The following is a 15,753-nucleotide window of genomic DNA, read 5'->3' on the forward strand; positions in this document are numbered from 1 at the left end:
AGGCAGACACGTAGCGTTCGGCGGTGCAGGCGGTGCGATGCACCAGGGCCCATGGAACTTTGAGGGCCCATCGCGATCTAGCACTGGCCCTTCTCCCCAATCTCCGCACAGACCTCCGTCAAGGTACACGAAGCTTAAAAAACTGCACCTTCATTTTAAAAGTACTAACTGATTTCTATTTATCTGTTTTAGTTTCTCTATACAACATGGTCATGGTGACATGTATTCTTATATTTACACATTATACATTCCCCAATTCTTATATTTTCTTCATTCTCCTACTTTCTTTATAATTTTGATTTGAGAAATGACATTTCGACCGTTTGAATCACAGTTACTAATAAGATTATTCATTATTTTATCGTCAATTTACAAGTTGTTATAACATGGCCTGCTGGGAAATCTGTTTGTCCAATCATTTAACATTTTACCTCATTTACCTGCACATGCTCGTAAATGTACACGAGTAACGGTAAACTACTTTAACTTATTAAAATTGTGGAAAGTCTCAGCAACAATGTACAAGAAGCCTAAAAGTGGCGCTCAAAAACGAAAAGAGAAGAAAGAATTGGATTTAAGCAATGCGAAATTAGCCAACTTAGATGTGTTTTTAAAACCGTCGTCAAGTCCAGATTTGATTTCTGACAGCGCTGCTAGCACGTGCAGCTACGGCAGCACTCGGACTTTGATGCTATTGCTACCTCCACCACCTCAACAATGCCCTCCAGCAGCTCCACTGAACCAACACCTTCAGCATCAACCCAACCGGAGATCTCCCTCCAGTCTCAAAGTTTGGATTTGGAACATAATGTGTCCAGCGTGGCTACTGCTCCGACTCAACCGAGTGTCTTGTCTACTGATAGAGGACTCTATGGTGCTGCGGTCCCAGACTCAACGGTAAGAGCTATGTTGTGGCCACTGGTCCATGCAGACCCAGCAGATCATTCCCTAGAGATGCAAAGCAAGGAATGCGGTGTTTTTCGGAGCGTTATTACGCAACTACAACCAGGGCTGGCATCGAACTTTCACGGTCATGGTCGTGTTATTCGCCCACCTTGGACCGAGCATATTGCGAACCTTGCTGGTTGTTTGCAGACAGAAGGACACCTTTCTACAGTGATGCATGGGTCACAGGTGTGCAAGTTTCACGTTGACGCATGTGTGATATATGATCAATGGAAGAAAAACAGGAGAATTGATCAAGATATGGAGATGGAAATGAGAAATGTTGCCAGATATTGGAGGCAAGTGCTAGAACGCATTGTTAATGTCACTATCACTCTGGCCACTTGCAACCTACCTTTCAGGGGACATAGGGAGAAATACGGTGTTCCTAATTGTGGGAATTTTCTTAGTTGGCACATTATGACCCAGTGTTGAAAGAAGTAGTTGATCGACCACAAGACTCTGTAAAATATTTAAGCCTTTTTGGGGTTCGAAGAAACACTGGACACGTCAGCTTCTGAATTGAAAAATAAAATCCTTCAACATTGAAAGCAATGGATTTGATCTGACAAAGTGTCGAGGACAAGGATATGACGGCGCAGCTAACCTCAGCGGCGTCTATTCAGGCGTCCAGGCTCGGATAAAGGAGATAGAGCCACTTGCCAAATACGTCCATTGCGCTGCCCATAACCTCAATTTGGCACTAAATGAGCACATTTTATGACATAATTGAGTCACTTTATTTATTTTTCAGCCAGAGTATTAAGAGGTGGTCACTCCTGTCTGTCTCAGATGTTACCCTGAAGCGGCTTTGCCCCACGCGATGGTCCTCAAGGTATGATGCTCTCTCTGCTCTGAGGTATCGATTTGTGGATGTTTTGAAAGCCCTAACCAAAATTGCCTTGGTGAATGAGAAAAAAGATGTGCGGGACGAGGCATTAGCCTTAAAGGCAAAGATGGAGGATTTCAGTTTTATCCTGCTTGTTGTGCAACAAACCAAGGTACTTGCATCCATGCAGTTTCACAGATGTTGCAATGCAAAGATTCTGACATTCAAAAGGCTGTCTGTCTTATTTAAAATACTGTCAAGGTCCTGACTGCATACAGAAATGATTTCACAGAGGTCAAGAGGAGCGCTGAAGCCGTTGCACAAAAGTGGCTAGTGCGCTGTGAATTCAGGCAATTTAGAGCCAGGAGAGTCAAACGGCACTACGATGAGCTGTGCGAGGATGAGAGGCTCAGTGATCCTGAGAGCCACTTTAGGGTCAGTGTCTTTAATGCCAGCCTGGACATAATCATCAATCAGCTAGTGCAGAGGTTCGTTTCTCTATGTGAAACCAGTGAACTTTTCCAGGCTATCCATCCCTCGGTTCTGAACAGTGCGACTGATGATGCTCTTCATGAGCATGCACAGCGCCTCGCTGACCATTACAACAGGGACTTGAGTCCACGTTTCCCGAGCCAACTCCTTGCATTCAGAGCATGTCTAAAGACCGATTTAGCGAAAGGGCCATCAATGAAGGATATGGCGCATATGCTCGTCATTGATCACAGCTCTGTGGCAGCAACATGTAGTGATGTTTGCACAGCTTTGTTTTTGTACCTCACCTTACCAGTCACTGTAGCCACAGCAGAGCGGTCATTTTCAAAGCTAAAATTGATAAAGACTTATCTAAGGAGCGCCATGGGCCAGGAACGACTGAGAGGATTAGCCATACTCTCCATCGAAAACGAGAGAGTGAAGAAACTGGATTTCACCACAATAGTGAACGCGTTTGCTGAGCAGAAGGCCCGCAAAGTTCACTTCTGACAGGTGAGTGCAGTTTTTTTTTTTTTTTTTTTGCTTATTACGGTAACTGATCGGCTTATCAGGTTGTGGTTAAATGGCCGCTGTGCCATCATGTCTGTGCCTGTTTGCTTTTTGATGAGGCTATTGTTGGGTTGCAAGGAAGGTGGTGTGTTCACTTGAATGGATTTGTTTGCGTTGTTTTTGATCGTAGGCTGTGTACACAAATAGTCACTGTCCATGGTACTGAAGTAATGATAGCGTGTGCTTTCTTCTTTCCCTCTGTGGTCAGATGTGTGTGTTGAGAGATGTAGGAATTCTAGTTGTCACTGTGCATGGTTATAATCATGATTCTGTGTCCTTTTTCTGTTTTGAGGCCTTAAGCTGTAGAGTTCGGTCCTATGGAAAGTGAATATATGTTTGTCGCACAGGGATGGGTCGAGATGGCGTAGGCTGGAGGGAGGGGCCCAGCGCCAGACTTGCACCGGGGCCTTGCGCAATTACACCACGCTACTGCACACAGGATTAGACTGTGTGAACAGGGCTTCAACAGGGTCAGCTCCAAATGACCAACACCAGCCCAAAACAACTCAACTGGAGCACTTCCTGTTTCTCTGTCACTTCTGTCCGTCTGCTAGGCCTGAAACGCTTCATGGACTCATTCTAAAAACAATCAGAGTCATATTTTGATCATCGTTCTCTGGACTGGACAGACTCTAAAACACAGGCCAAATCACCTTTTTGATTCCAAACACACTGGGATTATGAAATCAAACTGTTCAAAATGTCACATTTTCTTCAATAATAAACTTTATTTGTAAATATTTTCTATGTAAAAACCTCCAGTCACAATATTTCGACTGTTCAAATGTTTTGTAATGTTTGATTCATGGTAGATTCATTGTAAACACAGTGTTGTGTTTTTGTCTATTGTAAATCTTTATTTTTATCTTTTGATTATTTTGAAAATGTTTGATTGGCCAAAAACAACATATTAACATTCAGGTTCATTTGTGCTGCTCTGAGTCTCCTCTCCATTTCCTTCAAGTCACTCCCCCTTCAGAGCGGTATGCCATCACATTCAGTGCATTTGGACCAGGAGAGATCGCTAAATTACTCAAACATACATGGATGACATCAAACTTCTTCAGGCCTGTTTTTGATGAGGGAATAATGTTAAAACATGGTAGAAAATATTGTAATAAATGATTGAATATGTGTGTCATGTGACTGTCCCGTCTTAAATCATTTCTGTTTAACAATTAACTTTGTATTTTTCACATTCAGTTCTGCTGTTCCACGACAGGACATCACACTGCTGCATGTCCAAAGGTTTTCAGAAAAGTTAAATTTTTACAAAAATAATAAAATGATATTTATTAAGCCTAAAGTCTTAATCCCTTGGCCTTTCCTGGTGCATAAATGACTGATGAGCTCCTTCTAGTTTTTGAGCCTTTTGAAATCTGTGATTTTTCATGTCACACCACAGGACACCCCCTGATTAAAGCTGAGAAATGTAGACATTTTTTCATAGAAATTCAGAAATCTTTTGATAGGTATGTAGCCAGAACGTTTGTGTATATAATGTATATGTATATGTATGTGTGTATGTGTGTATGTGCATGTGTATGAGATGTTTAGTTTTTAAATACTAATCAAAAGACATGATTTGTGGAACCATATTTCTGAAAGTCAGGTCTAACCCAAGGTTACGTTCCCAATTAGGGTTCTTCTCAAACATTCCATGGACCTCAGGACAGGATCTCCACACTCCTGTATGGTGATTGAGACATGTCCATTCTATTCTGATCATGGATCCACTGCTGGTGATTTTCTTGTCAGTAATGACTACATAACATGTGACAAGTTGTAAACAGTTCCACAAGGCCTGACTCGTTGACAATCCAGTTCCTCTCAGACCAGTCACCGCTCTGTTCTGCTCCCGCACTGCTCAAGTCTGAGGAGGATGTTTTTGAGGATGTACATTCACTACTTAGTAAAAGAAATGTGCTGTCATCTCTTTCACAAGGTGCCTCTATAGAAGTCATGCTTCTGTCCAGAGTCTCAGATGCAGCGGCTGAGCTCGAGTTCCCCGACTTTGAATGAAGAAAAACAAGACAGTAAATTCTAATTCAAAGTACAGTATGGTATACAATGAGCCTCATCTTTATATTTTGACCTTCTGAAATTGAGAGCTTTTCATTCTGAGAAAATGTATGCAAAACAAGATGGAAATGTTGTGCTTACCTGTGACTGTGTCTATGTGGGAGGTAGGGCCAAGTATGTACCAGATGTTGATGGCCAATCACTTTCAGCTGTTCATGGATCAAATCTGGACTTCAGAGGATTTGACTGATGAAGTCCAGAAAAAGCTTGGTCCACCTCTTCAGGGTTTGAATAAATACTGGCCTCAGATTGTGCTACTGCAGCCACTGCAACAGGAGTGCATTCCTTTGAAAATATAACATCAAATTTTGTATTGTAGATTACAAGATAGAATCTCAATCATGTTTTACAAACAAATACACTAACAGTAATATTATATCATACATTTACTTTCTACAAATAACAACAGTGACAAATATGTTTCTGTACAATTATTCCATTTAAAAACATTTTTTTGAAAGAGTAGACTATACCTATATCAACTTTAGTCTTTCTGACAAGTCAGAATATTTTTCAGTAAAGTATGAGCTTTGTGTTGAAGTCAGGTTTTGATTGATTTCCAAACGCCACCTTCGTCATTTAGAAACTCGTATACAGCTGACATATAGCCTGTACTGTGACTGGAAGCTTGGACTACTAATCAAAACATGGAATCATCCACGCAGTTGCTGACAATAATAACAGTCTACATATGACGTTATGTTTCGTAGAAGCTTTGCTGTAATATGACATTGAGTGATTTGCTGCACACAACATTACTCGCTGATTCTTGATCGCAGGTACAGCAGTGCTCTTCAAAACAGATTTCTTCCTCTGTCCTGGGCATAAAGGAACATAGTCATCATTGCTGTGCAAGTGCACACTACACACACAAAGCTTTTTTATCTACAGTATAGCAATTTGGTTCCCACATTGAAGTCTAAGCCCAAGTTGCCTCAGAGCAATGTCTGTGACAGGAAAACAGTGAAAAGTGTGCGGAGATTCAGCCAGATTTTTGTTGTTACAGTCTGGATAAGTCCTTGCCATGTTTTTTATATATTCTTGTCAAAAAAAGCAAACTATCCCTTTGAGGATGGCTGGGTTAGAAGGTGTGCATTGCCCTTCTGTTTGTGAGGTCCTGAAGATACAGCAGGACTGTCCAGATGCAGAGGGCAGTACAAGGGCTTCAGACCCTCCTGGAGAGACTTAAACAGAGACCAGTGCTGACTTATCTGGACATGGGTGCTGAGAGGAGAGTAAGCCAGGAATGGGGATCTTCACCACCTCATCTAAAAAAGGAGAACGATCCAAGAAAACCTGTTTAAAACACAAGCTCCAAGATGTCATCCGTGTTCTCTGCAGGGAGACAGACAATATTTGTTACGTTTACATTTTTGTTATTTAGTTCAAAAGAAACTTTGCGCTCCAATATGTACAATTATTATTGGTATTTATTATTAGTTTGTGTGACTTTAATTTATGTTTGTTACACTTTGCACACAAAAGATAAGAGTTTACAGTGTCTTGATTGTCATCTTGTCTATTACTTTTAAATACAATTTTGTGGATTAAAAAAATGCTGTGATTACAGTTATTAGTTACTGTATCAGAATGTGTTAGCATATTAAAGGTCACCAGAAGAGTTTTCTTACTCAATGTTGTCTCAGTTTTGATGGGTTTAGCTCTTCCTTCTCACTTCTTGAACTTAGGGTAGTACAATCGGAAATGGGTTCTTCAGATGAGGAGGTTGCTTGCAGAAGTTCAGTGCCTTCAGGTGAAACTTTTATAAAATACACACGCAAACAGATACTTCCCCTAAATTAATGTGTGAGATTTTAAAATTGAATTATCTCATTATTTCAAGATAATATGTTGTTATTTCAAAATAATATTATACTGTCTCAGGCTGAACCAATATTGATATGAGCCACTAGAGGGCAGACGATGAGAGCAGATGACAGAGCAGTGTATAGAGACATATGACTCTGGCACAGTTTCCTCATAATGTTCACATGATAAGCTATACAGTGATACCACTGGTTATGAGTTTATGGCGTGAATGTATTTTCATACATGAAGAGGGGGTGCTCGCCCAGGACCGCCTCGCCCCTCTCAGGACTGTGAGTTTTTACTTTTATTTATTTTATTTCACTTTCAACAAATGGAAATTCTTGAAGTCTTGAGCCATCAGCATGGCATAACAATGTGTCTTAGGACTCTGCAAAATAGTCTGAAAAAGAATAGGCTTTGTGGGAGGAAATACTACACAAACGTAGTAGATGTTGCTTCTTTCATTAAACAGCAACTGGAAACCTCAGGTCAGACGGTAGGGTCTAGGATGATGCACCTAAAGTGCATTCAGGAGGGGCTGGTTGTTAAAAGGGAAATCGTGAGATTGCTCCTAAGTATTCTGGACCCAGGTGGAGTGGCACACAGGCGAGCACAGAGACTGTGACAAAGGAGATACCCAGACCCTAATTCCATGTGGCATCTTGACGCTAAAACCATACGGCCTCTACATTAATGTTAGTGTTGATGTCTTATCACGACACCTCATGTGGGTCAAGGTCTTTTCAACAAACAGTAACCCAAAGATGACTGAATCATATTATATTCAAGCCGTGAAGTAAAGGCGCAGATTCCACAAAGGATCCGTGCTGATAAAGGAACGGAAAATGTCTCAGTAGAACATATGTTCCGTCGACTTGATGCTGCAAATGAACACTCCTACCAGCGCAGTTTCATATATGGTTCAAGCAACCACAACCAGAGGCACCGTATTCAACCAAAATATTCAGTTTTGATTGAATTTTTTCAAATCTTCAAAGAAGACCATTTCAATGGAGAGTTTCTTAATCGTTCACTTGTTCGGTTTTGCTTCAAAAAGCTTTTACAGGCAGGCTATGTAAAACCAGTAGGGACTAAGCTTATAGCCTAGATGCAGACCCAGGACTCATTTTGGATCTGCTTTCAGAACCAGGTTATCTGCCCTGGATGGGTTTATTATATTGTTAGGAGCCTAAATATGCTTCAGCTTTGATACTGATCCACTTTATAAGTACTTAAATACACACAAGCAGCATTTATATTTAAACTGTACATAAAACACCTTTTACAGCAAATATCACAACTAGGACCTAGATGTTTAAAATGAACCTTACCAACGCAAAGTTGGATTAGTGACATATATAACATATAACATTAAATCTCATTAGTTAACAAAAGAAGAAGCAGATTTTTTACACTGTAAACAATGTTTATTTAAATGGTTAATTAGTCTTAAATCTTAGGACATAAGTAATTATTATTATTACTTCATTCTAAATATGAAAATGATCATTTACAGTCTTTACTAAGTACTAAAAATAGTTCAGGTAAAGCAAAGTTAAAAAAAAAAAAAAAGCTATAAAAAAAAAATATATAAATAAATAAATAAAGCATATAGTCATATGAGTAAAAGCATGGACAGATGAGAGCCAAATAGCATATTGTTAAAAGTTGAGGTTAGTGCCACAGTACAAACGGATGGTTTTACTTCTACAGTGTGCAGTGTGGGAGCTTCAGAGTAGAGGTCTTTAACTTCAGTCTGAGGCTGTTGCAGACGTGAGGTACAGTGAGGATGGCTTCTCTTCAGATCCAGTCTGTCAGTGTCCAGCTGTGGGCTTCCCCTCTCTCGCAGCGTCTGAAATGACACTAGTGTGTATTAATACCGGAGTGTGCGCAGATAGACACCAGATGGAGCTAAAGCACCTGCCCCTTTGCCCTCTGTACAAAAAGTACCCTTTTGAGAATTTGTTTTTTAACCTAGCCGTGCTAAAGGTTAATCTAGAATCATGCGCCATTTAGCTCATCCCATTGACTGGAATGGGTGGTGGGCTTGGTTTACATGCACATCAGTATCCTGGTTACTGCAACATAAAGTTGAGTGGGCGTGTGTCACAAGAGTAATTAACATAAATAAAGTGACCATACATGAGTAAAGTGACTGCGCTAAACCTGCACACGTCCCATCCACACTGGTATGTGTAACCCAGGTGACTAGTCCTGTAAAACGTCTGCCTCTCTACATGCATCTGTGCCCATCTCTCCTATTGCATTTAAATCTCGCGGTATTTCTGTATGTTCTCACGGTGATCTCCACGTCACAAGATCACGTGGGCCCACTAAACCAGTAATTGTTGCGCTCTTGGTGACGTCACACAGTCACGTGACACCGTGCACCCAATTACGTGAGCTTATTATGCCGCTGTAATTCAGTCTGAGTTAGGTGCTGTAGGAAGCCTGTTGAGAGTCAAGCTGCAGACCAGTTTCTGCTTAATCCTCGTGTTTTACTTCTTAAAGAACACATAGGGCCCGATCTTGCCCCCAGTCTTAGCACTTAGCACAAGTATGGGGTGTGGAGTTCTAAACAGTCGGTGTGTTATGTCTGAATATCAGGTGGAGTGGAGCAGACTGAGGGCATAGTGTGGCGCGTTTAATTAATTGCTAGAATCGTTCAAATAAATATCAAACGAGTCCCCTGAAAAACAAAATGTAACATGCTCAAGGCTTCTTTTATTTGGAAATATATTAGGATGATAAATGCTTAACATTCATAACATGTTCATGTGCTGTGTGGGGAGTCATCCGGATGCCCTCCCGCAGCAGAGCACAGCCCCTCGCCCACTCCCTGTATCGGCTCTGCTCTGCTTTATAGTTTGGTTTGATGTGGATCTGTACAAAAGCTGCTCATTCACATGAGGCTGTTTAGCAATGTCTTAAAGTGTTCTTGCTCTGTCTTAATGCTGCTCCTAATGCTCGATTTCCTCACATTCTTGTGGCCGGACTCTGTGCACACATTCACTGACAGCTCGGGGCTGTGAGACGCACGTATCATATCTATGGTCAAAGCTGTAGCATCAGAAACATTTATATGGCAATAAACATACTCCATAATCCGTGAGACACCCACTGTGTGAGACCAAATGCAGTGGACCCGAGAGACGAGAATGTGATCGGTCAGCGGGAGCAGCGGTGGACACTCCTACCTCACGTGAGTCCTTGGGAGTGGACCGCGGGACAGACGGGAACGAGTGCGAGAAAGCAGCAGGTCTGTGGGATGGGAGCGCGAGACAGACACTGGCCTTAAATGAACACAGAGGAAACTATAAAAGGTTGATGTGTGAAACATAGACAGTTGTGTTATGACTTTCACACATTCCCCTCATGAACTCTTGCTGCACTTGACCTCCCTCTGGATATCCGGTCAAACCACATGTGGGTCTCATTGAACTGTGAGTGGGCTGGGTTAATATTTTTGTGTTGGTGATTGGATTTATTATTGTTGGACTCTTGATATATTCTGTGCAATCAGATACTGCACTGATTATTTGCTGAACTTTTGATATATTTCACTTATACGCGAGTTTCAGCTGACGTCATTGTTATTAAAAGCCCGCGTTGCATGCTGGGAAATATTTTGGTCGGAGGCAAGAAACAGGATAGCGGTCAAACACAGTGCGTAACCTCGCATATTTCTCCCCGATAATGGTAAATTCCTGCTGCATTATCGGATGCACAAATAGAAGAACAGAAGAAGGAAAATGTCTTTTTCATATTCTGAGTGAAAAGAACCACTAACGGTGAATTAAACGGCTTTCAAACATCCGTAGAGCAAATATAGAAGATCCTAACAAACCGTGGACTCCAACAAGTTCAACAACACATCGAGACTCTTGGAGGTTTTCATCTTTTCTGCTGTGAATGGCCCAGGAGTTTCCACCAAGTCATTGTGGATATCACCAAAGTGAATATTTGTCCAGGTAGTTGGTGATTCCGACCAGAAATTTGGTTTGGTCCAGGCTCTGTCGGGGTTGAAAAGGGTGATTTGGCTCCGTCGATGCTTATGACCAATTTCTGGTCAAATGGTCTTGGGTCCTCTGCCGTTAGACTGGATAAATAACCAGGATCAATACCCTTTACGTGTTTTCTCGCTCCGTCCATCATGTTGAATTAGTGTTTCTTGCTGCCGACCAAAATAATTCCCAGCATGCAACGCGCGCTTTTGTCAACAATGAAACTTGCCTATTACTGATGGATATATTTTGTACTCAGTTACTCATTGCTTTGTCATGACTGAACTTGTTGTATATTATTGAATGGCCATTCACTCTGAACTGACTATGGGCCCAGTCAAGCAGAAGTAAACAACAAGGCCAATTCAAGTTAATGCATCTGATATAAAAATGTATTGAACAGATACATATGTACTCTAGTTTATGAAACTGTTGACCTTTTTTTCTGGACCATTTTTGGTTCTAAAGTTCCATATGTTTTAAACAGACCATGTATGAAACATGGAACAAACATTATTTCCCAAATTTCAAAGACCTGCAAATCATGTCAATAAATGGATGTATTTCATCATATCTTGTGTTATTCCATCTTTGAACTGTTGATGAAGGTAAATGATTTAAAAAAAAATATATAAAAATATAAAAAATGATAAAAAATTTGCATTTTGAAGTAATATTAAAGTATTCAGAAGAAAAAAGCTGATTAATTATGTAAAATCCTGCACCTTCTACTTGTTTGTACAATTTTCCCTCCGTTACTTTTCCCTCCGTTACCATGAACTTTCTTAATAAAAAATCTCATGAGTCAAAAAGTAAGAGGTTTTTCAACCTAATCTTGTACCATATGGTAGAAAACTATATGAAGCAAATATTCAAACCAGTTTGTTAAGGATATGGAAGTGAGAACCAAGAGTTATCACTGTTTGGATTTATTGCCCAAAAAGTGCTGCATATTTCATTCCCTCCGTTTGCCGACATGAGTTTTTTACATTTTTTGTCAACAACTTGAAAAGAATATCACAGGTTTAACTTGACCCTGTTGGAGTGTAACTCTTTCCTACATTCTGATACTTTACTTATTTCAATAGTCCCTCTAGTTTCTGAATAAGAGACATTTGAATGTCAAAAATCTGCCCCTGTTTCCCTCCGTTACCGCTTGACCGGACCCATATGTTTTATGTTTGTATGTCATTTACTATTTACTATAACATATGGTAGCAAACCAAAACCAGCCTCAGTCTCCTGTCAGTCCCTTCTAGAGCCAAATTCTAGTCTTCTGGTCACTAGCCCATATTACTATATTACTGCTCAATTACCATTTCATTACTGTGTCCCGTTGTGTTTATACTATATCCACCGACACAGGTGTTACATACGACCTGCACACGTCTGATCTCTGAAAACATGAACCATCTCCAACGTGATATACACATAGAACAGACTCAGCATCATCAACATCCCTGTCACAGAAAGAACACTCAGATTCCACTGACTCGTGTCCTTTAGTCCGACAGAAGCAGAACCACATCAGCGGCACAAGGAGCAAACTGTTTTTTTCAGCGTTACAGTTTATGCAAATTAGCCAGGTGGTTTTAAGTTTAGTTTCTGTAAAACATAAACAAATATGCGCAAATCAAAGGGGCTGATGTGGCTCTATAGTGGTTATGGTTTATATGTTGTAAAGTTGAGTTTGTCATCACCGGGATATGGCTAATAACCAGGATACTGATGTGCATGGATACACACTCATTTATTTGCTAAATCCGCTTCTGTCTTGTTGTAATGTCACCTGCAGACTTCAGTCTTATTCATACTTTTGGTCTGTTATTATTTACTAATTGCAGCATAATGTCTAGAAAATGAGAGGCTAAAAAAAGGAAAGAGAAAAGGAGCTACAGCAGCAGCCCAGGGAAGCAGCTCTGTGCTCTTCTCCTGGACGAAAGCAATGAAGATGAAAGCTCAGAGTCAAGACCAGAATCATGTTCACTGTTTAAGGGCTTTTAAAACTTTCATTTTAATGTTGAGCTGTTCCTCTAATTGTATTGAAATATCTTAAACATATTTTATTCACATTTTATTTTATTTATGTATTTATTTATTAATAAATAATTAATACATAATTAAATAATAAATGTATACATTTTATTATATATAATATATATATACATATATGTGTGTGTGTGTGTGTGTGTGTAATGCCGACGATGCTTCCATGTGATAACACAGTTTTTGAACTCTGTTTCCTGCTAATGGAGGAACTTGATCTCAATGTCCCAGAGAATGCAGAGAAAGGAGGAGCCCTTTATCTAAGGCTTAGAGAAGAGATACTACAACTGTTGTGCAGATTCACAGGAAACAACATCACATTTTTACTTTAGTTTATTATTATTTTTTAAACGGTTTACAGTTTTTTACTATTTATATCCCATTTAAGACTTCAGAAAGTTAGTGACAGTCTTGTATCACTTCAACCAAAAACATAATATTATTTAAGAGAAATGTTCAGATACTTTTGAATAAACTGAACTGTAAGCATACTTTGCTTGAAAATGTATTTACCAACAAAAAACACTATGAAACACCTTCCTTTGCAGTCAAGGATTGCCTTGTGTTTGTAAATGTAGTTACAAAAAGTAAAAAAAGAGGTTCTGAAAAGAAAATCACATTATACAAGATAAATACTACTGCATCAGGTCAGTTATGTTTTGTTGAAAGAATACCTTTTGAGAACACAACTAGTATTTACCAGATGTGTCCGAACTTGTGTAGGTAAGAGAAACATCATCTCCACATAAGGGAAAATTACATGCCACCAAATGTGCATGGAGTAAGTATAGCCAAAAATAAATAAATAAATAAAACACTGTACAACAGTCTTGTATGACCAAGTTCACCTTTTCAATACATCAAAGATTTGTTTGACTAAACATTAACATTTTTATACCCTACACGCTGTTTCCAACTTTAGATCAGATTCATTTTTAAGTAGTTGGTATCTAAGACACTGACAAACTCTCTTTGAATTTCAGAGTAAGTGCTGTATGTGCAGGGTATCTGTAACAGTGGGCCACATGTACGTGCCACTGGGCATCTGTGTAAACCCCTGAGATCAGGAAACTCAACATCAGTGTGTGAGACACAGATAATATCAGACCCAGTGGTAAATCACAGAAATGTTAGCAGTTTATCTTTATAAAGTGATCGAATGAATAGTTTCAAGAACTGCATTGTTCAGCTGTGAGAAGGTCGCTTCTCGTCAGATTTAAGTAACGTAATAATGCCTTTTGCAGTTGAAACCTTGGTTTCATACAGGGCTGAAACTGCAGACACAGTTGGAAGCAGACTTTTTAAAGTAAGCTGGGCACTAGCAGCCATCATTTGTAGTACATACACTGGCTCTTGGATTAGCTGTTTGTGTGCAGTTTGATGTCCTCAGCAGTGTCTCCATCAGGTGCAGTGTGTCCTCCCATTCTGGAAAGCACTTCAAGCAGGTCGTCCATCATACTGCCTTCCTTCAAGCACGGTGTTGGCAATGTCTTTTTCTAAAGGAGTAACAAACCTTGTGTAAAATGAATGTATAAAACATTAATTAAAGTGCATAATGAAGAATACAGCAAGTATTACAACATTTATTGACTCATGTAGCAGTATAATTTCATTTTTCAGCTTAAAACAGTACATTTGCCTCAAAAAAGATTCAATCAGCATCTCTGTTGTCACTTTGTTTTCCATGAATGAGGCACACTGTAAAATGACAATGACAACTTGATTAGAAAGAATCCATGATCTTTGTATCCCTTCCACAGAGTTCTACCTATTGCCTCCCATTCCTCTTTCCCATATTTAGACTGAAGTGCTGGGACATATTCCGCTTCCCCATCCGCACAATTCCGAAAAAAAAAAAAAAAAAAAAAACAGGAGTAGGCATCCCTGGCACCCAGTTTCACGATTCATACGACTGTCCAATGTTGACGTCATGTGGCATTTCATTCTCTTTAAAGTCAAAAATCTTGAAAATGAAACTGGCAAGAGGACCTTTCTTTGACTCACCTGCAGTGAAAAAAACAGTTCCTTTCCCAACTTGATGTTGACTTGATGGTCTTCATAGCCGATAGTTTTTTGAACTATTAACTTTCTTGTCCCACCCCCACATCTGGTTCACACTGGCTTTTTATTGTGTATAAATCCCAGCAATGAATATACATTAGTTAAACTGCTGCTCTGAGCCTTGTCATTTTGGTCTTAAAATAATCGTATGAACCCGCTCCGGTTCTGAAATATTGCAGAACTATACACAGGGCTACTTTGCTTTATTGCTTAATCACTCCATGCTCCATGCACTCTTATGCCACAACCTTAAAATGTTCAAAAGAAAGTCATATGTAACAGCAACAACAGGTTTTCATCTACAATTAAATGTTGCAGCATTAGGCCTGATGGCTGACTTATATTGGCTTTCTCTTTCTTTTTGGAGGCATCATTTCGTTTTCTGACTGGAGGTCTGAGGTGGTGCAGGTCAAAGCCTTGTTGAGGGTTTGCCTGGCTTCAAGGTAGTGTGCTAAAAAAAACATGCAAAACTATTATGCAAGTTATATTGTAAGGATGAAACACTTTAAACTATATTGTCCCTGTTAACTCAAAATCATTTAACATTTAATATTGAAATTCACAGTCAATAAAGTCATGTTTAGTCCCGACTGAGAACCAGCAGGACACTGGTCCCTGAAGTGTTTGTGTGTGTTTGTGTACGTGTGTGTTTGTCTTTTCGTGTGTGTGTGTGTGTGTGTGTGTGAGAGTGTGTGTGTGTGTATGTGTGAGTGCGTGAGATGAGGCTTTGCTTTCCCAGGCAAAAGAATCCATGGCACATCATCTACTAAAATATTACCAATTAATTGATGCTCTACTTGGAATACCTCAAGGCGCCCTAGTGTTCCCCAGGACACTTGCTGAAAATCAACAAGAGGCCACTTGCCATGTACCATAGTAATTCAAGGCCTTACCACGTTTTTATTATGCGCACATCAACGTCGCTCCAGTCCTCTC

The sequence above is a fragment of the Boleophthalmus pectinirostris genome, unplaced genomic scaffold, assembly GCF_026225935.1.
Source record: "Boleophthalmus pectinirostris isolate CB_2022bp ecotype Guang Dong unplaced genomic scaffold, ASM2622593v1 HiC_scaffold_17, whole genome shotgun sequence".
NCBI classification, from domain to species: domain Eukaryota; kingdom Metazoa; phylum Chordata; class Actinopteri; order Gobiiformes; family Gobiidae; genus Boleophthalmus; species Boleophthalmus pectinirostris.